Source organism: Echeneis naucrates, chromosome 2 (assembly GCF_900963305.1).
Source record: "Echeneis naucrates chromosome 2, fEcheNa1.1, whole genome shotgun sequence".
Lineage (NCBI taxonomy): Eukaryota > Metazoa > Chordata > Actinopteri > Carangiformes > Echeneidae > Echeneis > Echeneis naucrates.
Window position 1 is genome coordinate 9,315,358 of NC_042512.1, and position 25,638 is coordinate 9,340,995.

At 42.1% G+C, this 25,638-nt stretch overlaps 16 non-coding genes across 16 annotated transcripts; 9 read left to right on the forward strand and 7 right to left on the reverse strand.

Annotated features, from left to right (window-relative positions):
• The first annotated feature begins 1,650 nt into the window (after positions 1–1,650).
• trnaa-cgc (transfer RNA alanine (anticodon CGC)) lies at positions 1,651–1,722 on the forward strand. Its single transcript has one exon. It is a non-coding gene; the product is annotated as a tRNA-Ala (tRNA).
• A 720-nt stretch (positions 1,723–2,442) lies between these two features.
• On the reverse strand, positions 2,443–2,530 carry trnay-gua (transfer RNA tyrosine (anticodon GUA)). Its single transcript is given in 2 exon segments — positions 2,443–2,478; positions 2,494–2,530. It is a non-coding gene; the product is annotated as a tRNA-Tyr (tRNA).
• A 211-nt stretch (positions 2,531–2,741) lies between these two features.
• On the reverse strand, positions 2,742–2,823 carry trnas-gcu (transfer RNA serine (anticodon GCU)). The gene has a single exon. It is a non-coding gene; the product is annotated as a tRNA-Ser (tRNA).
• Positions 2,824–2,962: 139 nt separating this feature from the next.
• On the forward strand, positions 2,963–3,045 carry trnal-cag (transfer RNA leucine (anticodon CAG)). Its single transcript has one exon. It is a non-coding gene; the product is annotated as a tRNA-Leu (tRNA).
• A 116-nt stretch (positions 3,046–3,161) lies between these two features.
• Positions 3,162–3,233, forward strand: trnac-gca (transfer RNA cysteine (anticodon GCA)). Its single transcript has one exon. It is a non-coding gene; the product is annotated as a tRNA-Cys (tRNA).
• Positions 3,234–3,927: 694 nt separating this feature from the next.
• Positions 3,928–3,999, reverse strand: trnae-uuc (transfer RNA glutamic acid (anticodon UUC)). Its single transcript has one exon. It is a non-coding gene; the product is annotated as a tRNA-Glu (tRNA).
• A 662-nt stretch (positions 4,000–4,661) lies between these two features.
• Positions 4,662–4,733, forward strand: trnap-agg (transfer RNA proline (anticodon AGG)). The gene has a single exon. It is a non-coding gene; the product is annotated as a tRNA-Pro (tRNA).
• Positions 4,734–5,317: 584 nt separating this feature from the next.
• On the reverse strand, positions 5,318–5,389 carry trnaq-uug (transfer RNA glutamine (anticodon UUG)). Its single transcript has one exon. It is a non-coding gene; the product is annotated as a tRNA-Gln (tRNA).
• Positions 5,390–6,130: 741 nt separating this feature from the next.
• trnas-aga (transfer RNA serine (anticodon AGA)) lies at positions 6,131–6,212 on the reverse strand. Its single transcript has one exon. It is a non-coding gene; the product is annotated as a tRNA-Ser (tRNA).
• Positions 6,213–6,689: 477 nt separating this feature from the next.
• Positions 6,690–6,763, reverse strand: trnat-cgu (transfer RNA threonine (anticodon CGU)). The gene has a single exon. It is a non-coding gene; the product is annotated as a tRNA-Thr (tRNA).
• Positions 6,764–10,544: 3,781 nt separating this feature from the next.
• Positions 10,545–10,616, forward strand: trnac-gca (transfer RNA cysteine (anticodon GCA)). The gene has a single exon. It is a non-coding gene; the product is annotated as a tRNA-Cys (tRNA).
• Positions 10,617–11,391: 775 nt separating this feature from the next.
• trnaa-ugc (transfer RNA alanine (anticodon UGC)) lies at positions 11,392–11,463 on the forward strand. Its single transcript has one exon. It is a non-coding gene; the product is annotated as a tRNA-Ala (tRNA).
• A 5,656-nt stretch (positions 11,464–17,119) lies between these two features.
• Positions 17,120–17,191, forward strand: trnaa-ugc (transfer RNA alanine (anticodon UGC)). Its single transcript has one exon. It is a non-coding gene; the product is annotated as a tRNA-Ala (tRNA).
• A 5,818-nt stretch (positions 17,192–23,009) lies between these two features.
• Positions 23,010–23,082, forward strand: trnak-uuu (transfer RNA lysine (anticodon UUU)). Its single transcript has one exon. It is a non-coding gene; the product is annotated as a tRNA-Lys (tRNA).
• A 265-nt stretch (positions 23,083–23,347) lies between these two features.
• trnat-cgu (transfer RNA threonine (anticodon CGU)) lies at positions 23,348–23,421 on the forward strand. The gene has a single exon. It is a non-coding gene; the product is annotated as a tRNA-Thr (tRNA).
• A 470-nt stretch (positions 23,422–23,891) lies between these two features.
• trnas-aga (transfer RNA serine (anticodon AGA)) lies at positions 23,892–23,973 on the reverse strand. Its single transcript has one exon. It is a non-coding gene; the product is annotated as a tRNA-Ser (tRNA).
• Between the last annotated feature and the right edge of the window lie 1,665 nt (positions 23,974–25,638).

The following is a 25,638-nucleotide window of genomic DNA, read 5'->3' on the forward strand; positions in this document are numbered from 1 at the left end:
GAAAAGAGGAAGTGACTTTTCCTCAGATCAAACTGTTGAAGGAGAACGAGCAGCTTCTTCCTCACTGACTCACTCAACCTCTGTCTCCTGGGTTTGGATTTAGGTCTGGGTCTGGGTCTGGGTCTAAGACCAGGTGGGCCTGCTCAGAGTCTCTGTGTTGGATGTGAGCTGCTGAAATCTCTGAACACCATGAGTAACTGCAGTGAAAATACAAATATGCACTGAAAACGTGCATAGCAGCTTCTGTCAGAAGTTGTTTGTTGTGTTGTGTTAGTTGTAACCAATGAACCATGACACAATTGAACATCATCTGTTTTGCTTCATCTGCTTTTTAGTGTCAAGGACACAGAGGAAGAGGATGTCTCCACATGCACATTTGTTCTTGATGTTTTCACTCACTGTTTAAAAAAAAATAAAATAATACAATTTAATTAATCCAAGTATGATCTTTTGTTGCTCTGTAATATTTTCGATTCACATTTTCTGTATGGCTTAGTCTTAAAATTATAATGGTTGTGTGGTCAGCTCCTGCCTCATCAGAAAAAGTGGGATGGACAATAAATGCTGAATGGACTGTTGCTACTCTGCTTTCTCCATCACTATCAGACCACGAGTAAGTCAATAGGAATTAAAGCAAAATCAAGGAAATCCAATAATCCATCTACGCAAAAAAGAGCATTTGAATCATCAAAATATTTCCCCAGCTGACACAAACGTGATGCTTTCCCTCCAAAACTTATTTAAGTAATTCTTATGTAGAGCTTTCAGTTGTCACCCCACCACCCTAAATGTAAAACTGACATTTACAAATATGGAATAATGCAATAACAGCCAAACAAGTACTTGGGTATGTGATTTTATTTATATTTAGCATGCAATGTCTCAGTCTCTGCTGTCTGTTCCACAGAAGAACATGACAGTTCAGCGGGCTGACATGAACCACGTGACCACCCCGCAGTAAGATCAGGGAGTGTCGGGACTCTTCTCTCTCTGGGACACTGGATCTGTCTGTCTGTATCATGTCAGAAACTCTGAAACACTCTGAACTTCTTTAAAACACGGTGGATTTACTGATATGAAAGTGTCCAGCGGTCCATGATGGATTATTATAGAAAGATATCAGCTTTAATGAAATACATTGTTGCTTATAAGCACAGAAATGAAAATATTCATCTGTAAAACTTAAGATGTTGCCGAATAAATTATACCAGTTGTGTGATGACGTCATGTGTCACTTTCCTTACTGAGGAGTGACGTCAGAGCTCCGTCTCACTCAGCGGAGGAACAAAGGAGGAGCTTGTGTTTGAACCTGTGTGAGAAAAACAGAAAAAAGAAGACTCTAGCAATGCTGTGGATTGCACCAAAGGATTCATACATGGAAAGCACACATTCTACCACTGAGCTACATTCCCTGCGTGGTGTGGCAGCTTTAGCTAACCAGATAGCTTCTGAGCTCCTGCGACAGCTAAAACAGCGATCTGTCTGATGAAACCTTTTGGATGAGATGAGGCTGTTGATAATGCTTACTGAAAAATGCTTTAAACATGAGCTCTGTGTCACATTCCTGCAGCTTGTGTAGAAACAGTTCATTCCATCAGAATGAACCTTCACCTGTCACAGTGTGTTAGAAGCCCTGTGGGCAGCCACACAGGGGATGTAGCTCAGTGGGAGAGCGCATGCTTCGCATGTATGAGGCCCCGGGTTCAATCCCCGGCATCTCCAGCATTTATAATGAAGCGTAAGAAATCCTGAACTGCTCCATATTGTCCTGCTTACTCACTCAAACAAATTACTGACAACACACATACGTATGTGTGAAAGACAAACTGCTGGCCGCTGATCTAAAGCTTATTTTTCACGTCATCCAGAGTTCACCCAGCCCCTCATCCACTCTGAATGGACGCAAAATGGTACCGTTTGTGCTCTAAATTTTTTTATTTGTGCTGCTGCAGTTTTATCGATGTTAGACATTTTAATTTCTGGTGATGAAGTCACACAGCCCCCCCATGTTCTCCGAATGGACCCAAAGTGCAGTTGTCACCAAATTTATCAAACAGTAATGTCAGATGTTTCAAAGAAATGTTATTCTTAATTGAGCTCTTCATTCTGGATATGATTAATTTAACTTTATCTTTGGGTTATGAACCCCAGACTCCCCAACTTACTGTATTGGATATCCTTCTTCCTGGTTAAGCTACCTGTGCTACTTTGTTCTGAAAATCCGATCTCAGTATCCTGTTTGCAGAAGTCTTATATCATAATCGTGAAAACTTAACTTTCTCCCCCAACCTGTCAATGATCTGGATAGTCTTCATGTCTCCTTCTGATCCAGCTTCAACTTTGGTTGAGGAGGTGAAACCAAGCAAAGATCCAGATAGCAGATTCCAGGTCCATCCACAGCTAATGATTGAATCCTGGATGAGGCCGATGAAAATAAAGACCTCCTTCGAGCCGGAGTTGAACCAGCGACCTAAGGATTTCAGCTGTAAGCCTCTACAGTCCTCCGCTCTACCAACTGAGCTATCGAAGGGAGCCGGTCAACCTCCACCACCAGGGGGCAGTTCCACTGGTTGGAAAAAGACTTCAGGCTGCATTGAAGTATATGGAGAGAAGTATATGGAGAGTTTGTCTCCTGTGAAATGATCCACGCTCTTACCAGCTGACGTTGAGGATAATTCTGACTGGATAGATAGTTTTAAGTGGAATAGCAGGATGCAACTTAGACAGACTAAAGCAGCCACCGACGAGGATGGGATTCGAACCCACGCGTGCAGAGCACAATGGATTAGCAGTCCATCGCCTTAACCACTCGGCCACCTCGTCATGTCTGATTGCTTCAAAGGCAGATATTTATTATTTCTAGCTGGAATAGCAGGCTGCAACAGGAAAAGTTCTGCATGTCTCTGTCTCTTGATGGGCTAATTTTTCGACAAATTTTTCGGCTCATTTGCTAGCTTTTGTTGTCAGAATGGCCGAGCGGTCTAAGGCGCTGCGTTCAGGTCGCAGTCTCCTCTGGAGGCGTGTGTTCAAATCCCACTTCTGACAGAAAGTGCTTTTCTTTCACCTCTACTGCAGCAAGGTGTGTTTGTGGACAAAGTTGTTTTGGGCTACTTTTGACCGCCCAAACTTTTAAAAGACCAAAATTGCTTTGTGTGTTAATGGGGGGTGTAGCTCAGTGGTAGAGCTTTTGACTGCAGATCAAGCAGTCCCCAGTTCAAATCTGGGTGCCCCCTGCCAAACACTATGTGTTTTCACATGCAAACACAAACTTTTTCACTGTGATGTTTCTCATTTCAGGATTGCACCAATGGCCACCATCACTTCGATGTGGGATAGATCCTCAGGACAGTGTTGTGCTTTGCTTTACCCTGTTGTCTCTCTGCTAATGAAGCACAGGAAGTACTTATCTTGTCTAACACTGATCTCTCAATTATCCAGTCAGCATAGTCATCCTTGTCATCCTACCAAAAATTCAATTAATTATGGTGGTTGGAAGGTTGGATGTTCTGTAAAAATCTGCATCACATTCATTCTGCCAGTCTCTGATGAGGAAACAGAAGAGTTGATGCTAGCTTTGATAGCACAGTGTCAGCTACACAGTTGCAGTTAGCTGTGTATGAGGCAGCTGAGCTGCAGACTAGTCAGGGTTAAATATTAATTACAGTATTGTGCGACGTACCATGCAATACCATGCTGCCATTTTGATTCACGGAATGACAGAATTTTCAGATGAAACAGTAGCAATGACTCCTTTGGAGTTACCCTGCTGGGCAGTGGGAGGATGGAGCACATCTGGAGGGTCCAGAGTGCCAACAGGACCTGCCAGGTGTTGCCCTGTATACCAGGACAGGGGAGCTCACAAAAAGGTCAAAAACATCACTGGCACCTTTTCACCTCCACCGGTTTGTGTCGTGTAATCCAAGAGAATTCCCATACCGGGAGTTGAACCCGGGCCGCCTGGGTGAAAACCACGAATCCTGACCGCTAGACCATATGGGACATGTATACTTATCAGAATTGGCAAGCCAGGAGAGACATTCTCTGATGGATGCAGACTCCGCCCACTGTGAGCCCCTCAGCCCCAGAACGCTGGAGAAACAGGAAGGAAGAACGCCCTCGACCAACAGTGGCAAACAGCTGTCTGAGTGAAAAACCTCCCCTTGATGTGTGAATTCAAATCCCACTTCTGACAGAAACTGCTTTTCTTTCACCTCAACTGCTGTAAGGTGTGTTTGGGGACAAAGTTGTTTTATGTATATATATATATATAATATATATAATATATATCACATAACAACTAATTACACTTGGATGAATTAAAATCTTATTTTTTTAATGTGAAGTGGGACACAATTCTGAGGAGCACAAAAGTTCACTGAGAGACAGACTCAGAGTTTCTGAGTTTCTGAGTTTCTCTGCAGTTTGTCTCTGAAACCACGTCTGTGTCGGTGAACACTTGTATGTTTCAGGAGGGGGGGGGGGATTTGGCCACGCGGAGTTTGTTTGGGCATGTCACAAGTTTTTCACAGATTTGAGTTTAAATGGAGCAGACTTGAGCTCCCTGCACTCTTGTTATGTTTCTGACTCCACCTTAAACATTACGGTCTTCCTGTATGATAAATGTGCTATGCAACATGATGATTGCCAAACAAACACCACATGGCTTGTTGGTCTAGGGGTATGATTCTCGCTTAGGGTGCGAGAGGTCCAGGGTTCAAATCCCGGACGAGCCCATCTGTTGAGTTGCAGTCATTAGCGGTGTGAACTGTTACACTATGGAGCTGTGTGAGGTTAGTTGCAGTATCTTGGTAACTGAAGCAAGAGCGATGGTAATTTTGTGGAATCCTCACTGACAGATCATTTGGGAAATGACTGTACGAGCCAATGAAGCTGAACAGAGAGGCGATCCCTGATCATCACCTCACATAAGAAGCATGTCACATGTTTTTCCAACACGTTCTCACTCTCTATTGTAGAGGAAGGAAACACAAATGGGAAACAAAACACTCAGTCACACTCATGGAGCCTAAATCAAATGAACATCAGATTGAGACAGGAAACCTCAAAGGTTTGGAGGAGAGAAGAGTATGTGACCATGACTGTCCTGTGAGCTTCGTTCACAATATGACATGTCCTCTACCACTGAGCTACATCCTCTTTGGACCTTTACTGAACCACAGAGGCTCTGAGCTACTGCAGCAGGTGAAAAGAGAAACTGTTTCATGAAGCCTCCTCTCTGCTCAGGGGTGGATCACTGTTTTGGGTGGAGTGGAGTTACTGTTATATGTAGTCACTATCCCACAAAATCAGAAGACAGAGGTTCCACCGAGATTTGAACTCGGATCACTGGATTCAAAGTCCAGAGTGCTAACCATTACACCATGGAACCACTGGGCTCTTTATCAAAGTTCCAGTGTCAAGGGATGTCATTGTTGGAGCCAAACTGTCTCCACTTCTTATATGGTGAATGTGTGCTTCTTTGTTATTTTTCTTTTGCAAGAAAATAAAACTTAAAAGTGAGCTGAAAGAAAAGGAACAGTACTGTGTTAAGTGTTACTGATGACTTTTTGTGTGTGTGTGGGTGTTTTGTTTTGAATTTCTGATCTTTGTTGTCCATAAAGAAAGGCATTAACAAAGCCCCACCTGTCATGTCTCTATTCCCCACCAGTGGGGTGGAGCCCACACTTTAAGAACAGCGGCCCGATAAGCATCCAACAGCATCACTGATGCTGATCTGATGAAAATAAAAGTGATGAACTGTGGATGGCGGCCTGCTGTAGATCTGACTGAACAACGATACAGAAACCTTTATCTTGTTGAGAGCTGCAGAGCGATGTGCGCTTTCACATCAGTTAACACCACCAAAGTGGTGTGGAGCCGTTAAATACTGATTAGCCTTGTTTATCTTTAGATCAGTACCCAGCACCCAGGAAGACTCTGGAAGTGGAACTAAAGGTGTGTCCCATGCCTGCCCTGATAATGCTAACTGATCATCAGTGAGTGCTCTGATCCTTTTAGATGAGTCTGAACAACAGCACTCAGCTGTGTCATATTTTAAGGCTGTGCAGATTACAGAGATTCTCAAATATGCTTGGGAACATGTGAAACTTGGTCCATGAAAACAACCAACCGTTGTTGGCAGGATTTGAACCTGCGCGGGGAAACCCCAATGGATTTCTAGTCCATCGCCTTAACCACTCGGCCACAACAACCACACACAGCAAAGCTCTGCACGCGTGGGTTCGAATCCCATCCTCGTCGGTGTTCAGCTGGCTTTAGTCTGTCTGAGTTGTACCCTGCTGTTGAGCAGATTGAAATGTGGTGATTGACCTTTTTTAACAGGAGACAAACTTTAAGAGTCATGATGGTCACTACACTACAGAAACTGCATGCACTCATTCATTTGAAGCGAACGTGAGAGTGTGACGTATCCATCTGTGTCGCGTGGGGCATCAATGAAAGGCAGGAAATGCCTTTGATCTCCAGTGACGGCACACAGTCTCGTTGTGGAGTTATTAGGTGTTGATTCTGCAAAAATGGTCCAGTGCGGTGAAATGGTCCATAGAAGTCTAATATCACCGAAACATGTTAACCAGACAGTGTTCAAGGATTTGAGGTTGAAACCACTAAAATCTCATTATTAACTAAAGCTGTGTCTGTTATATCTGTAACATTTAACATTATGCGCAAGGCACTGCTGGGATTTGAACCCAGGATCTCCTGTTTACGAGACAGGCGCTTTGACCAGCTAAGCCACAGCACCACTCTGAAGTACCTGTATATACAGAGGATCTGGTGATGGAAGTGTAATGTGTATACTGCAGCTGAGGTTGATGGTAAAGTGGTTTGTTTTAATGTAGGAGCAAAAGTTGAACAATATGGAGACTTTACTTGGGACAGTTGTCATTGGAAGCTTGTTCACATTGTGAAGCTTTTAAATGCAGTTTATTTTACTGAGGACAAAGAAAAAGACCGAATCACTTGTAGAGCTGCTGGTAAAACAGGGACAGTCTGAGATTGCTTGGACATCCTGACTGCACAAAAGAGAGAAATTTCAGGATGCCTGATCCAACAAACATTTGGCTCCTGGCCCAGTTTGGTTCTTTCTTCTGTCTGCAGAACTCAAAGGTATCTGGCAGGACCATGATTGTCTTTGGAGCTTCATTAACAGAGTGCACTCTACTGTGGAGGTCATGAGAAAAAGTGGGAGGAGTCTTTGATCTCTTTGATGTCATTAGAACCTTTGTGACAGACCTTTGTGTTTTCTTCCTCTACGATACAGACACAAACTGGCAGTACTGATGCTGAGCTGCTTAAAGTGTCTGTCTTGTAAACAGGACATTCTGCATTCAAACCCCAGCAGAGCTTCGCTCTCAGTCAGAGTTGACCTCACCCGAAGTACCCCATAACTCTTGCCAAATGACTTTTTATGACCTGCTTGTTTTGACCTACATTTCCAATATTCTGCCTCCTCTTTCAACCACACCATGATTAAATGTAAATGTTAAATGTAGAACCATTAAATATAGTTTGAGAGTTTGTGAGGTTGAATGCTGCACGCTGACTGCTTGTGTGTCCAAATGGCTTCAAAGACATCTTTTTGCCATTAACTCCTCCAAACATTTGGACACAGCTTTGAGCTGTCTCACAGGTGACACAGGTGTGCTGTATTCAGGCTCCAGTCTCTTGGTGTGGGTTCAAATCCCACCACTGCCAGGTCATCTCTCTCTCTGCCATTATTTAATATATATTATATTTATAATATAATAATATACATTATATTATAATATATATATATGACATTTACAATATAGAAATAGAATAGAAATACCAGAATGAAAGACAAAGAATTAATCAGTGTCTCTGATTGGAGTAAATCAATAGATTCTGTAATTGAAGTCATCTAACGTCTAAGAAGACATCAATTCCATGACTTGTTGTGTTTGGTAGGAAACACAGCACCAAGAAATAACACTATTAAATTCAAAACTCAAGTAAACGTTGAGGTTGCGTAGTTAATTGCGACTTTCACTTTGTGGTGGCAGTTATGGCTCCCACCAAACCTGCTGTTGCCTTTGTCAGTCAGCACTGCCTCAACAAGGAGCACTTAGTGAATTCACCAGCCAAGTCAGTGCTCAGGTAAGTTAAAGTCTTGTGGAGAATGTGGGCATCGAGCCCACTACCTCTCACATGCTAAGCGAGCGCGCTACCACTTGAGCTAATTCCCCTGTACTGGCATGCTAGACCCTTTAAAAAGGCTCCTTTAACAACCTCTGAGTTCACCATCAACAGGTTTCAAAGATATTTAGAAATCATTCACGATGGCCTTAAAGGCAGATATTTAGGATAATTCTAGCTGGAATAGCAGGCTGCAACAGGAAAAGTTCTGCATTTCTCTGTGGCGCAATCAGTCAGCGTGTTCGGCTGTAGCTCAGTGGTAGACGTTCACCAAAACAAAAGGCCACTCAAGGCAGAACCACTGCTCAGTCTCAAGACCAGGCCGTGCTCAGACCACATCTTCAGCAAACATGACGAGGTGACAAACATGTGGGACATGTGTGTGTTACACCAATAGACTGTAAATGCACACTAGTGGTCAATTAGAATAATGAACGTGGGTAGAAGATAATATAATACATAATTAAAAAACAAAACTCTGTCTTCTGCTCTATAAGACATTACTGGGACAAGATTCCATCGCCTTTGAAATGATTCAGTTGCCTTTGAAGTGACTGTGATGTCATTGGCTCCCCATAATTCCATGTAAATACCAGCTGGCAGACAGAGTCACATCACAGTACATGCACAGGAGAACTACAGCGAAGCACACTGACAAACACAAACATCATGCCAAAGAGGATGAAGATCCCACAAGTTCACAACAAGTGAACTAAACATAGACATCCTGTCTAGACAAAGTTGTTTTGGTCGACTTTTGACTGGCCCACACTTTTAAAAGACAAAAATAAAAAAATAAAATAAAAAAAAAACAGTTCAGTTGTGTCATGGTTCATTGGTAACAACTAACATTTTGTAGATCAGTATCATACCATGTTTGGCTGTGCAGCGTTTGGATGCTCCAATCAGTCCGAGAAGGGTTTCCACATGTATGGATTCCCCAAGAACCATGAGGGCTGGAAAAGGTGGTGTGTGTGTGTGTGTGTGTGTGTGTGTATACAGATACAAATGCAAATAAGTATATGCACCACAAAGGGCCTCTTATGTAATATAGACATTGTCAATTAAAACGAGGTTGTGATTTAATCATTTTACTCCTGGAGATACTTTCACAGCTAGCAAAGACAAACTAGCAGACAATTGGTCACCTGCCAAAATAAAAATATATATAATCACACTGTGCACGTGCAAATAAAGATCAGTATATGCATCACGGTACCACTTTGGGTTCGTTTAGAGAACATGGGGGGTGATGGCAGGGGAATTAGCTCAAATGGTAGAGCGCTCGCTGAGCATGTGAGAGGGAGTGGGGTCGATGCCCACATTCTCCACAAGACTTTAGCTCTTTGTTGGAGGCTTTTGGTAAACAGAAGCAGGACTCTTGTTGTGTATGGAGCTTTGACTGTTTCCTGAACACATCATAAACTTAAGCAGCTGCTCTCCTGCTCACATGTTCTTCACACCATCACAATATATCGATGGTGGGTTGGTGGACCGGTGGACACTTTCATGTCAGTAAATCCACCGTGTTTTAAAGAAGTTCAGAGTGTTTCAGAGTTTCTGACATGGATACAGACAGACAGATCCAGTGTCCCAGAGAGAGAAGAGGCCCGCTGAGCTTTCATGTTCTTCTGTGGAACAGACAGCAGAGACTGAGACATTGCATGCTAAATAGAAATAAAATCGCATACTCAACTACTTGTTTGGCTGTTATTGCATCATTCCATATTTGCATGTCAGTTTCACATTTGGAGTGGTGGGGTGACAACTGAAAGCTCTGGATAAGTATTACTTAGATACGTTTTCAAGTTTTAGTGGGAAAGCAAACATCTCTCAAGGAGTTAACCTTGAGTCTGGAGCCTTAGACCACCGACCATCCTGACATGTTTGTCCAGCTGCCAGTCTCTGATGAGGAAACAGAAACCAATGTAGAGGAAGGGGGCAGTGCAACTGTGCTCACATTAGCATGTAGTGTGAGGATGAAGTAAACTGTAAATCTCACTTTGAGCAACTTAGAACATTGTTTATTATTTGAATATGACTGCACTGCAATCAGCTTCTCAGCTGCTCTGAATTGTGACAGTGGGGCAGCCTTTGTGTTTACATCTGAATCACATGTGATTTTGGAAATTCTTCAAAGCAGCTTCAAAGGAAGCATTTCATTCTGTGAGTATTGTTACATCATCAGGCGATGTATCAAAGGCAGCAGCTCTTCAGACACACAAATGACACACAACTGTGAGGAGCACAAGTGTTGACCTCTCGCACCCTAAGCATTCAAACCCCAGCAGTGCTGTGGTTCATACTTTACAGTTTGTTTTCAGTCAGACCTGCTGATCTGCAGTGATGGGCTGTGTGTGTTTATGGGGGGTGTAGCTCAGTGGTAGAGCATTTGACTGCAGATCAAGAGGTCCCCAGTTCAAATCTGGGTGCCCCCTACCAAACACTGCATGTTTTCATGTGGGGGTGGGGTTGAAATTACAAAAGGGAAAAGCAGAGGGAGGCTTGTCACAGTAAATTACTGTGATGAGCGATTATTCTCTCAAATAAGAATCTGTTTAAACCAAATCAATGAAACATTTGGATGCAACTTTCTCACGGGCTGTCATTAGTCTAAGTTTTCCATGCAGTTAATCACCAAAACTAGTTTGTTTCTACAACATCTGACCTGAACAAGGCGCTTTGACCAACTAAGCCACAGCACCACTCTGATGTACAGGGATGTATTTTGGATCTGAAAATACCCCGTGGCTGTTACGTGGCTGACCATCATGACTCTTACCAAAGTTTCTTTAGCATATAATAAACTGTCACATTAATGTCCTGAATGAATGAGTCTTTGATCTCTTTGAATGACATCAAAGAGATCAAAGACTCCATTAAATGTATATAAAGAATACATTTTGATGACAATTGGAAATGTCTGTTTATTGTTTATCACTCGTTAGGATCCCTGTTAGCTGTCACTGAGGCAGCAGCTACTCTTCTGCAACAAGGACTATGATGAGGCAGTGGCCATTGATAATGCTGCCTGTCCTGCTGAATTTACGTCACCTGCACTTTTGGCAACAGTCAGAGCTCCATACACAATAAGAGTACTGAAGAAAAATACTTTAAACATGAGCTCTGTGTCACATTCATGCAGCTTGTGTAGAAACAGTTCATTCCATCAGAATGAACCTTCACCTGTCACAGTATGTAAGAAGCCATCCAGGGGATGTAGCTCAGTGGTAGAGCGCATGCTTTGCATGTATGAGGCCCAGGGTTCAATCCCCGGCATCTCCAGCATTTATAATATAATGCTGTATGAAATGCTCAACTGCTCCTGCTTAGTCACTCAAACAAATTACTGAGAATGCACATACATATGTATGAGATCAAAGACTCTGCCCTTTTCTTGTCATGACCTCCACCATGGAGCGCACAATGTTAATGAAGCTCCAAAGACAATCATGCTCTTGTCTTGTTCACACTTGAAATACATATAACACTCTGTATTTTTTGTCAATTTTTTTCAAAGTTTTTTTGCAGTTCTAGCAGCCAGCTCCGTCGGAAGAGCATGAGACTCTTAATCTCTGGGTCGTGGGTTCGAGCCCCACGTTGGGTGATTAGCAGTTTCTTCAGACCCAAAGTTACCCAGCAGAACACTGCCTCTGCCAACTTGCCTTCTTCCACCCTGACTGGTCTGCAGCTCAGCTAACTGCAGTGGACTGTGTTCAGTCAGTTTGAACCAACATGAAACATGTCAACTTTTCAATAGATCAAAGGAGGCAGAGTGGGTACTAAAACTATTGACAGCTAGTGCAGCTTCAGTATGGCATCCAGCGACCTCAGTCAACTCAGAGTTCAGGGACAGACTCAAAGTTCGTTGAAACTCCTACCTGGAATACCCCCCAGCTGCATGATGACATATTTATGTTCTGGGGTCAATCAACTGTATTTTTCAGTAAAAACATTTTCCCTGACTCGAATCGAACCCAGGCCGCGGCGCTGAGAGCACCGAATCCTAGCCACTAGACCATCAGGGAGTGTGAGAACACTAAAGGTTGTAATGTATGATCAATGCTCTGTGTGAGATTTTTGATGACTGAAAAGTTCTCCCCCTCAGAATATGCAGAGCAGAACGTGCAGAGCACAATGGATTAGCAGTCCATCGCCTTCACCACTCGGCCACCTCGTCATGAACCCAAAGGTACATGTGATGACAAAAAAAACAGCCATTGGGAAGAAGCATCACTTCCATGACTTGTGTTTGGTAGTAAACACAGCACCAAGAAATAACACTATTAAATTCAAAACTCAAACTCAAAAGTAAACGTTGAGGTTGCGTAATTAATTGTGACTTTCACTTTGTGGTGGCAGTTATGGCTCCCACCAAACCTGCTGTTGCCTTTGTCAGTCAGCACTGCCTCAACAAGTAGCACTGAGTGAATTCAACAGCCAAGTCAGCGCTCAGGTAAGCTAAAGTGTTGTGGAGAATGTGGGCATCGATCCCACTACCTCGCACATGCTAAGCGAGCACTCTACCATTTGAGCTAATTCCCCTGTACTGGCATGCCAGACCCTTTAAAAAGGCTCCTTTAACAACCTCTGAGTTCACCATCAACAGGTTTCAAAGATATTTAGAAATCATTCACGATGGCCTTAAAGGCAGATATTTAGGATAATTCTAGCTGGAATAGCAGGCTGCAACAGGAAAAGTTCTGCATTTCTCTGTGGCGCAATCAGTCAGCGTGTTCGGCTGTAGCTCAGTGGTAGATGTTCACCAAAACAAAAGGCCACTCAAGGCAGAACCACTGCTCAGTCTCAAGACCAGGCCGTGCTCAGACCACATCTTCAGCAAACATGACGAGGTGACAAACATGTGGGAGACCTAGAATCCATGATGTGTTCCACCAATAGACTGTAACTGCACGCTAGTGGTCAATTAGAATAATGAACGTGGGTAGAAGATAATATAATACATAATTAAAAAACAAAACTCTGTCTTCTGCTCTATAAGACATTACTGGGACAAGATTCCATCGCCTTTGAAATGATTCAGTTGCCTTTGAAGTGACTGTGATGTCATTGGCTCCCCATAATTCCATGTAAATACCAACTGGCAGACAGAGTCACATCACAGTACATGCACAGGAGAACTACAGCGAAGCACACTGACAAACACAAACATCATGCCAAAGAGGATGAAGATCCCACAAGTTCACAACAAGTGAACTAAACATAGACATCCTGTCTAGACAAAGTTGTTTTGGTCGACTTTTGACTGGCCCACACTTTTAAAAGACCAAAATAAAAAAATAAAATAAAAAAAAACAGTTCAGTTGTGTCATGGTTCATTGGTAACAACTAACATTTTGTAGATCAGTATCATACCATGTTTGGCTGTGCAGCGTTTGGATGCTCCAATCAGTCCGAGAAGGGTTTCCACATGTATGGATTCCCCAAGAACCATGAGGGCTGGAAAAGGTGGTGTGTGTGTGTGTGTGTGTGTGTGTGTATACAGATACAAATGCAAATAAGTATATGCACCACAAAGGGCCTCTGATGTAATATAGACATTGTCAATTAAAACGAGGTTGTGATTTAATCATTTTACTCCTGGAGATACTTTCACAGCTAGCAAAGACAAACTAGCAGACAATTGGTCACCTGCCAAAATAAAAATATATATAATCACACTGTGCACGTGCAAATAAAGATCAGTATATGCATCACGGTACCACTTTGGGTTCGTTTAGAGAACATGGGGGGTGATGGCAGGGGAATTAGCTCAAATGGTAGAGCGCTCGCTGAGCATGTGAGAGGGAGTGGAATCGATGCCCACGTTCTCCATAAGACTTTAGCTCTTTGTTGGAGAGTGGACTTTGGAGGCTTTTGGTAAACAGAAGCAGGACTCTTGTTGTGTATGGAGCTTTGACTGTTTCCTGAACACATCATAAACTTAAGCAGCTGCTCTCCTGCTCACATGTTCTTCACACCATCACAATATATCGATGGTGGGTTGGCGGACCGGTGGACACTTTCATGTCAGTAAATCCACCGTGTTTTAAAGAAGTTCAGAGTGTTTCAGAGTTTCTGACATGGATACAGACAGACAGATCCAGTGTCCCAGAGAGAGAGGAGTCCCGCTGAGCTGTCGTGTTCTTCTGTGGAACAGACAGCAGAGACTGAGACATTGCATGCTAAATAGAAATAAAATCGCATACTCAACTACTTGTTTGGCTGTTATTGCATCATTCCATATTTGCACGTCAGTTTCACATTTGGAGTGGTAGGGTGACAACTGAAAGCTCTGGATAAGTATTACTTAGATACGTTTTCAAGTTTTAGTGGGAAAGCAAACATCTCTCAAGGAGTTAACCTTGAGTCTGGAGCCTTAGACCACCGACCATCCTGACATGTTTGTCCAGCTGCCAGTCTCTGACGAGGAAACAGAAACCAATGTAGAGGAAGGGGGCAGTGCAACTGTGCTAACATTAGCATGTAGTGTGAGGATGAAGTAAACTGTAAATCTCACTTTGAGCAACGTAGAACATTGTTTATTATTTGAATATGACTGCACTGCAATCAGCTTCTCAGCTGCTCTGAATGGTGACAGTGGGGCAGCCTTTGTGTTTACATCTGAATCACATGTGATTTTGGAAATTCTTCAAAGCAGCTTCAAAGGAGGAGTTTCATTCTGTGAGTACTGTGACATCATCAGGCGATGTATCAAAGGCAGCAGCTCTTCAGCAAATAAGTATATGCACCACAAAGGGCCTCTGATGTAATATAGACATTGTCAATTAAAACGAGGTTGTGATTTAATCATTTTACTCCTGGAGATACTTTCACAGCTAGCAAAGACAAACTAGCAGACAATTGGTCACCTGCCAAAATAAAAATATATATAATCACACTGTGCACGTGCAAATAAAGATCAGTATATGCATCACGGTACCACTTTGGGTTCGTTTAGAGAACATGGGGGGTGATGGCAGGGGAATTAGCTCAAATGGTAGAGCGCTCGCTTAGCATGTGAGAGGTAGTGGGATCGATGCCCACGTTCTCCATAAGACTTTAGCTCTTTGTTGGAGAGTGGACTTTGGAGGCTTTTGGTAAACAGAAGCAGGACTCTTGTTGTGTATGGAGCTTTGACTGTTTCCTGAACACATCATAAACTTAAGCAGCTGCTCTCCTGCTCACATGTTCTTCACACCATCACAATATATCGATGGTGGGTTGGTGGACCGGTGGACACTTTCATATCAGTAAATCCACCGTGTTTTAAAGAAGTTCAGAGTGTTTCAGAGTTTCTGACATGGATACAGACAGACAGATCCAGTGTCCCAGAGAGAGAAGAGGCCCGCTGAGCTTTCATGTTCTTCTGTGGAACAGACAGCAGAGACTGAGACATTGCATGCTAAATAGAAATAAAATCACATACTCAACTACTTGTTTGGCTGTTATTGCATCATTCCATATTTGCATGTCAGTTTCACATTTGGAGTGGTAGGGTGACAACTGAAAGCTCTGGATAAGTATTACTTAGATACGTTTTCAAGTTTTAGTGGGAAAGCAAACATCTCTCAAGGAGTTAACCTTGAGTCTGGAGCCTTAGACCACCTACCATCCTGACATGTTCGTCCAGCTGCCAGTCTCTGATGAGGAAACAGAAACCAATGTAGAGGAAAGGGGCAGTGCAACTGTGCTCACATTAGCATGTAGTGTGAGGATGAAGTAAACTGTAAATCTCACTTTGAGCAACTTAGAACATTGTTTATTATTTGAATATGACTGCACTGCAATCAGCTTCTCAGCTGCTCTGAATGGTGACAGTGGGGCAGCCTTTGTGTTTACATCTGAATCACATGTGATTTTGGAAATTCTTCAAAGCAGCTTCAAAGGAAGCATTTCATTCTGTGAGTATTGTTACATCATCAGGCGATGTATCAAAGGCAGCAGCTCTTCAGACACACAAATGACACACAACTGTGAGGAGCACAAGTGTTGACCTCTCGCACCCTAAGCATTCAAACCCCAGCAGTGCTGTGGTTCATACTTTACAGTATGTTGTCAGTCAGACCTGCTGATCTGCAGTGATGGGCTGTGTGTGTTTATGGGGGGTGTAGCATTTGACTGCAGATCAAGAGGTCCCCAGTTCAAATCTGTGTGCCCCCTACCAAACACTGCATGTTTTCATGTGGGGGTGGGGTTGAAATTACAAAGGGGAAAAGCAGAGGGAGGCTTGTCACAGTAAATTACTGTGATGAGTGATTATTCTCTCAAATAAGAATCTGTTTAAACCAAATCAATGAAACATTTGGATGCAACTTTCTCACGGGCTGTCATTAGTCTAAGTTTTCCATGCAGTTAATCACCAAAACTAGTTTGTTTCTACAACATCTGACCTGAGCAACAAGGCGCTTTGACCAACTAAGCCACAGCACCACTCTGATGTACAGGGATGTATTTTGGATCTGAAAATACCCCGTGGCTGTTACGTGGCTGACCATCATGACTCTTACCAAAGTTTCTTTAGCATATAATAAACTGTCACATTAATGTCCTGAATGAATGAGTCTTTGATCTCTTTGAATGACATCAAAGAGATCAAAGACTCCATTAAATGTATATAAAGAATACATTTTGATGACAATTGGAAATGTCTGTTTATTGTTTATCACTCGTTAGGATCCCTGTTAGCTGTCACTGAGGCAGCAGCTACTCTTCTGCTACAAGGACTATGATGAGGCAGTGGCCATTGATAATGCTGCCTGTCCTGCTGAATTTAGGTCACCTGCACTTATGTCAACAGTCAGAGCTCCATACACAATAAGAGTACTGAAGAAAAATACTTTAAACATGAGCTCTGTGTCACATTCATGCAGCTTGTGTAGAAACAGTTCATTCCATCAGAATGAACCTTCACCTGTCACAGTATGTAAGAAGCCATCCAGGGGATGTAACTCAGTGGTAGAGTGCATGCTTTGCATGTATGAGGCCCAGGGTTCAATCCCCGGCATTTCCAGCATTTATAATATAATGCTGTATGAAATGTTCAACTGCTCCTGCTTAGTCACTGCTTAGTGACTCAGTAACAAATTACTGAGAATGCACATACATATGTATGAGATCAAAGACTCTGCCCTTTTCTTGTCATGACCTCCACCATGGAGCGCACAATGTTAATGAAGCTCCAAAGACAATCATGGTCTTGTCTTGTTCACACTTGAAATACATATAACACTCTGTATTTTTTGTCAATTTTTTTCAAAGTTTTTTTGCAGTTCTAGCAGCCAGCTCCGTCGGAAGAGCATGAGACTCTTAATCTCAGGGTCGTGGGTTCGAGCCCCACGTTGGGTGATTAGCAGTTTCTTCAGACCCAAAGTTACCCAGCAGAACACTGCCTCTGCCAACTTGCCTTCTTCCACCCTGACTGGTCTGCAGCTCAGCTAACTGCAGTGGACTGTGTTCAGTCAGTTTGAACCAACATGAAACATGTCAACTTTTCAATAGATCAAAGGAGGCAGAGTGGGTACTAAAACTATTGACAGCTAGTGCAGCTTCAGTATGGCATCCATCGACCTCAGTCAACTCAGAGTTCAGGGATAGACTCAAAGTTCGTTGAAACTCCTACCTGGAATACCCCCCAGCTGCATGATGACATGTTTATGTTCTGGGGTCAATCACCTGTATTTTTCAGTAAAAACATTTTCCCTGACTCAAATCGAACCCAGGCCGTGGCGCTGAGAGCACCGAATCCTAGCCACTAGACCATCAGGGAGTGTGAGAACACTAAAGGTTGTAATGTATGATCAATGCTCTGTGTGAGATTTTTGATGACTGAAAAGTTCTCCCCCGTTCAAACAAATTCAAACGTTCACAACCCCCACTCCCCAAACATTGATAAAACTTACTGATCTGAACTCACCAACACGACCCCAACTAATAGCACTTACTGCTCTCACAGCACAAGTCTGTGCTTCAGTTGGGGAAATGTTGATGACAAGTTCATGAATTTAGCTGATCTCACAAAATTACTAAAACTAGATGTCGAACTAAAACTACTAAAACTGATTGTAATTTTTGTCCAAATTCCAGCCAGGACAACCCCAAAGAGAAGCACTTATGGACAAGACTTCATCAGTGTCTCTGATTGGAGTGATCCGAGTTAGATCTGAAGAAAACATGGTTCCAAGAATTAATGCTGTTTTTGTAAATTAACACCGAAGGGGAAAAAGAGAGCAAAGAGAATAGAAGCCACATTCAGCTAAAAATTTTTTACTGCACATATGATCTCCTCCAAAGAGTCTTTGCAGCCACTTCCTTGTTGTGTCGCAGTTCCAATGGACTCCCATTCAGGCTTTTACCCATCTTACATCTTCTACTTAGTTCAGGCAGTTTCAATGGTCTTGGTAATGGAATGTAATGAAGATCACATTTAGTCCATCAGGAACAATCCTCTTAAATTCATGAGGACCATTAGCATGACACAGCACCAACAAACAGCATTTACTGCTTTATGTCCATACGTCTGTGTTTCAATTCAGGAAATGTTGATGACAACGTTTTTTTTTATATTCCAACCAAGACTTAGTCTCTAGATAAACATATCTGCATTTGTGTTGGGAGTCATGGCTCCCACCAAACCTGCTGTCTTTGTCAGTCAGCACTGCCCCAACAAGTAGCACTTACTGAATTCAACAGTCAAGTCAGTGCTCAAGTTAAGGTGACTTTCAAACTAATTCAGATGTTCTGAAATCACCAACACTACCCCAACAAATAGCACTTACTCAGAACACAAGTCTGTGCTTCAGTTGGGGAAATGCTGATGACAAATTCACTCACTCAGCTGATCTGAAGAAATCTATAAAAACTGGTTTTAATACCATCCAGGACAACCACATAGAAAAGCATTTATACAAAAGGAAGTTGTCTGTGTAATTGAAATGGTCAGTATTGTATTCTAAGAAGATGTTGTTGTTTTTGTCAGTCAGCACTGCCCCAACAAGTAGCACTTACTGAATTCAACAGTCGAGTCAGTGCTCAAGTTAAGGTAACATTTGTGACTTTTAAATTACTTCCTTAACCCTCACCCCCATATCACTGGTAATTCCTGCTGTCCTGGTGATTGAAGAAAAGAAGGAATGGCATTCCTCATCTTTTTTGTCCAATTTCCAACCAGGACAACCCCAAAGAGAAGCACTTATGCACAAAGACTTCATCAGTGTCTCTGATTGGAGTGATCTGAGTAAGATCTGAAGAAAACATGGCTCCAAGACTTACTGTTGTTTTTGCCATTTAACAATGGAAGTGGAAGAAGTGGAAAAAGAGAGCAAAGAGCAAAGAGAATAGAAACATTCATGCAGAAAATAGTCAATGTCTCTCATTGAATTGGCTAAGTCACATTAAGCTTTCATTCTGACATAACTCTGGTGATTACTGATTAGGGTAGTGTTGTTTCAATTGATCAGGAGAAATCTGTTCAAAATGGGAATCTTCATCATTTTGTTGAAACTCTAACCAGTACAACCCCAAAGAGAAGCACTTGTGCACAAATAATTCATCAGTGTTTCTGATTGAGGTGATCTGAGTTAGATTCTAAGAGTCTAATGGGAAATGGGTAAAGGAAGGAAAACTTCTGAAATCACCAACTCTACCCCAACTGATAGCACTTACTGCTCTCAGAATACAAGTCTGTGCTTCAGTTGGGGAAATACAAAGGGGAAAGACAAAGTTGGGAATTTAACTGATCACAATGAATCAATTTAGCAATGTTTTGTCAAATTCCAACCAGGACAACCCCAAAGAGAAGCACTTATGCACAAAGTATTCATCAGTGTCTCTGATTGGAGTGATCCGAGTTAGATCTGAAGAAAACATGGCTCCAAGAATTAATGCTGTTTTTGTAAATTAACACCTAAGGGGAAAAAGAGAGCAAAGAGAATAGAAGTCACATTAACCTCTCATTTTCACCTCACATGATCTCCTCCAAAGAGTCTTTGCAGCCACTTCCTTGTTGTGTCACCGTTCCAATGGACTCCCTTTCAAGCTTTTGCCCATCTTATACCTGAATGAAACCACTCCCACAGCTCCCTGTCTACTTAGTTTGGGCGGTTTCAATGGTCTTGGTAATGGTTTGTAATGAAGAACATATTTAGTCCATCAGGAACAGACAACGATCCTCTTAAATTCATGAGGTCCGTTAGCATATGGTGAGAGGACTGTTAACTGCAGTGATTAGTGTTGCTGCAGCTGATCTGAACAAATCTTTTCAAAATGGCCAACTTTGTTGTTGTTTTTATTTCAACCAAAACTTCTTTTCTACCAAATGGTTGCATAAACTCTCTGTCCTGATTAATGCTTGGACGGAATGAACAACTTTTGAAATCACCAACTCTGCCCCAACTAATAGCACTTACTGCTCTGAAAACACAAGTCTTTGCTTCATTTGGGGAAATGTTGATGACAAATGTATGCTTTTAACTGATCTCAAGAAACATTTCAACCAGAGCGAGCTCAAAGAATTAGTTAGAATTAGAATGCTTTTATTGTCATCATACACGATGTATAACAAACTTTAAAGACAACTCTGTTCTGCAAAATGCATTTATAAAATAAGAAAGACATAGTAAAAAAAGTTTGAATAAATTTACAAAAGGAGCCAGTAAGAATATATGTACAGTTGAGAATTAGCATGACTGCAGAGAACGGTGGAAATAAATATAATGTCCACTAAGAGAAGCACTGATCCACATTCCACCTCCAGTTAAAGTAACATTTGGGACTTCAAAAAAATTCTTTAGAGGTCACAAACTTTTCCCCTAAGAAGTAGCTATTACTGAATCCAACAGTCAAGGTAAGAAGAAAGAAAGGACACATTGACAGAACCACTGTGCTTCATACCAGGACACAGCAGCGTGACTCATGAATCTTCATGAATCATGACTTTCAAACTACTTTCTTCACCCCCAACCCCCAAAAACACTGATAAAACTTGCTGTCCTTGTGATTGACTTTTGAAATCATCAACTCTGCCCCAACAAATATCACGTACTGCTCTCAGAACACAGAACTGTGCTTCACTTTGGTTAATGTTGGGGATGAATTCATGAAATCAGCTGATTGCACAGAAGAATCTAAATAAATGGCAATCTTTATCTCTTTCTTTTTTTTTGTTGACCATCGAACAAGAACAACTCCAAAGAGAAGCACTGATGCAGAAAATAATCATCAGTGTCTCTCACTGAATCCACCAAGTCACATAAAGCCTTTGTTTCAGATTAATCTTTGTGCCACCGTTGCAATGGACTCTCTTTCAGACTTACTTATTTTATTTTACTCACCTGACTTATCTTAAAATAAAATGATGCACCCTGTCCTCCTTCAGCAGAAAGTTTCAATTCCAGCCGCATCTCACATCATAAGTCTTTGTTTCAGTTCAGGAAATGTTGATGACAAATTCATGAATTTAGCTGATCTCAAGAAACAAATAAAATATTTTGTCAAAATTCCAAACAGGACAACCCCAAAGAGAAACACTTTTGCAGAAATGAATCAACAGTGTCTCTCTGACTGAGGTGATCTGAGTTAGATACTAAGAAGAAATTGATTCTTTACTTCTTTATTGTTTTTGTCAGTTAACGCTGCCCCAACAAGCAGCACTTCCTGAATTCAAAACTCAAGTCAACACTCAGGTTGGATAATAAATTGAGACTTTCTGAAAACCTTCTCGAAACTTTTTTCAAGCAGTGCGTTGAATAAATGTGTTGTCCTCCTTCAGCAGGAAGTTTCTGTGGTCTTGGTAACAGTTTGAAGAACAGAATGATCAGACAACGATTCTCTTAAATTCATGAGGTCCGTTAGCATATGATGAGAGGACTGTTAACTGCAGTGATTAGGGATCAGGGTTGTGTTGTTGCAGCTGATCCCAACAAATCTATTTAAAATAGCAGATCATCATAATTTTTGACTGATTTAAATTTTTTAAATTAACTGTTAGTAGAAACTGTGGCACCTTTGGCACCTTGACATTTCCTACATAGCTTTTTATCCCTCATTTCAGCATTAAGAAGCAATGCATGGTATAAAAGGTATTCATGTGGGAGACCTAGAATCCATCATGTGTTAAACTGAGAACTCAGTCGTCACACTCAACTGATGTTGTATGCAGGATCCAGAGGAGTGTAGGCAACTGGCAGTGGTGGGATTCAAACCCACGCCTCCTAAAAGGGTGGAGCCTTAATCCAGCACCTTGGACACTTCAGAATGGTAATGACACCAATGTCACATTATGAGAAACCTTGATGCTGTGTCCAAAGGTTTGGAGGACAGAATGGTAGAAAGATGTCTTTGAAGCCTTTTGGACACACAACCAGTCAGCGTGCCAGTTGAAATATCAGCATGTTAGACAAAACAAGTACTTCCTGTGCTTGTTTAGCAATGCTGGGGATTGCACCAAAGGATTCATACATGGAAAGCACACATTCTACCACTGAGCTACATCCCCTGCGTGGTGTGGCAGCTTTAGCAGCTTTAGCTAACCAGATAGCTTCTGAGCTCCTGCGATAGCGAAAACAGCGATCTGTCTGATGAAACATTTCGGATGAGATGAGCCCGTTGATAATGCTGCCTGTCCTGCTGAATTTAGGTCACCTGCACTTTTGGCAACAGTCAGAGCTCCATACACAATAACAGTACTGATTACTGACTGTCAATACATTATGACCTTAAAGATTTTATGATAAATATGAAAGAATAACAGAGAGAGAGAGAGGGATGACCTGCAGTATCAGGTCGGGTGCCCTGGCTGGTTCAACAAGCCAAGTTGGAATCAGTAATCAGAAGCCTGAGTAGCTCAGTCGGTAGAGCATCAGACTTTTAATCTGAGGGTCCAGGGTTCAAGTCCCTGTTTAGGTGATGCAGCTTCTTCCCTTTAATGGTTCACATTATAGACTCCACAGCAGTGATAGGTGACACCATGAAGACGTTATGCACAATGAAACCATGAGTCTTCCACAAGCCAGATCGAGCAGGATATTGACAAGTGAAGCATGCGCAGTAGTAACTTTGTGGCTCATGCTGGGTTTGGGAGAAGGAAATTTGTTGATTGGCTGCTTTTCACAGGAGACAAAATTTGGTAAGTCAGCTACTTATGTTGAAATATTTTAAGCATTTTAAGAGTGGTGCTGTGGCTTAGTTGGTCAAAGCGCCTGTCTCGTAAACAGGAAATCCTGGGTTCAAATCCCAGCAGTACCTCTTTATTGAAGTTTAAGGTTGTTGACATAAACTCATGTAACATCTTCTGCATTCTTAATGTGATTTGTTCTGTGCTTTATACTTCCAATATTCAAACATCAGTAATGTGGAGTTCATATTCAGATTTGTTTTAGAGCTGTAGTAACACTAAATCTCCAGCAGGTGGAAGTATTGCTGCTCAGATGTCATGTACACTGTGGGACACACAATACTCACAGAGGACTTTATTGTGCTGCAGTGAGATGTATAAAAAGCTCCAGTTCTACAGTCAGAAGATGTCCAGTCTGAAGGTGGATGAGTTCTGACTGCAGAAGAAAGTTTCAGAGCGTCTTCCAATGGCTGATGATGAACACATGATTCTTGTGCTGGGCGTCCGGAGTAAAGGCAGTAACTCCAACAATTCATCCAATAAGACCAGGACTGTGACAGCAAAATTAAGAAGCATGAAATCAGACCATACAGCAACCAACCGTTGTTGGCAGGATTTGAACCTGCGCGGGGAAACCCCAATGGATTTCTAGTCTATCGCCTTAACCACTCGGCCACAACAACCATGTACAGCAAAGCGCCCCCAACTCCAACTTCTTCTTCTTCTTCTTCTTCTTCTTCTTCTTCTTCTTCTTCTTCTTCTTCTTCTTCTTCTTCTTCTTCTTCTTCTTCTTCTTCTTCTTCTTCTTCTTCTTCTTCTTCTTCTTCTTCTTCTTCTTCTCTTCTTCTTCTTCTTCTTCTTCTTCTTCTTCCTTCTTGTTTTGAGAAAGCACAGGTTCCAACTCTTTTTCCCAGAGTTCATTGAGGGAATTATACTGGAGATGACAAACCTGGAGGGGAAGCGTGTGTTTGGGGACATCTGGAGAGAACTGGACCTGGTAGACCTCCAAACCTACCTGGGTCTGAAAAGAGACAACAAAACAAGCCTGAGATGCTGCAAATGTGATGCCTATGTTTGTAAGGCCCACTCAGGTCAGAGTGGGCAAAAAAAAAAACGACAATTCACATACACACACAACTTCATGTTGAGGAGTTTGGTCTCTGGTTTTCTATTTCTTTTATTATTATTATTATTATGAACCACTCTGAGACAATTTTAACAGCTAAAGAGTGTTAAACAAAAATTTGGTGGTGATTAATGTTTTTTTTTTTTGTTAATTTAAGAGCAGTTAAAACAGAGCAGGAACACTAAAGTAAGGGGCGGGGGGTGAAAACGACAGGAGGGTTAAAGAGCAGATTCTCTCTGAGGGGACGGATGTTGCCACAATACACAGTGTGTGTGCCATCACATGTGGAAGATGTGTGCAGACTGAAGCCTTGGTCTGCCACCAGCTCAGAGGGGCTGCACTTCTACTGACCACCAGGGGGCTCCACTGGTTGTTTCACAAAGTCACAGTGTGTTGGAGTCAATCAGGGTTTTCAGTCATCCCGTTATAATATGTCTAAGGCAACCAGACTTGGTTCTACATTTTTGAAGACATTTGACCTCTCATCCAAGAGGCTTCATTAGACAGATTGGTGTTTTACCTGTCGCAGTATGTGTGGTCAGCCAAAGCCAACACATCGAGCAGGGGATGTAGTTCAGTGGTAGAGGCCATGCTTAGCATGAATGAGCAGCAAAGACCAGCTGCTGTTTTCACACAGGTGGCTGCTACATGGTGTACATATTGTGTAGTCACTTTGATGTGCTAATTTTTCAGCTAATTCTTTAGAGTCAGGATGGCCGAGCGGTCTAAGGTGCTGTGTTCACATTGCAGTCTCTCCTGGAGGTGTAGTTGTAAATCCCCCTTCTGACAGAAGCTGCTTTTCTTTTCTCTACTGTTGTAAGGTGTGTGTTGTAAGGCAGGATTTGACCACACAACCATTATAATTTTAAGACACAGAAAATATATATTAAATAACAACTAATTACACATGGATGAATGAAATTGTATTTTTTTTATTTAACAATAAGTGAAAACACGAAGAACAAAGTGTGCATGTGGAGACATCCTCTTCCTCTGTGAAAAGCAGATCTTTGAGACCTGTTGATGGTGAACTCAGAGGTTGTTAAAGGGGCCTTTTCGCAAAGCTTAGCTACAGTTTGTTAAATACAGCATGGGGAATTAGCTCAAATGGTACAGCGCTTGCTTAGCATGTGAGAGGTGGTGGGGTTGATGCCCACATTCTCCACAAGACTTAAGCTCTTTGTTGGAGATACAGCAACAAGTGAACTAAACACAGCAGGTC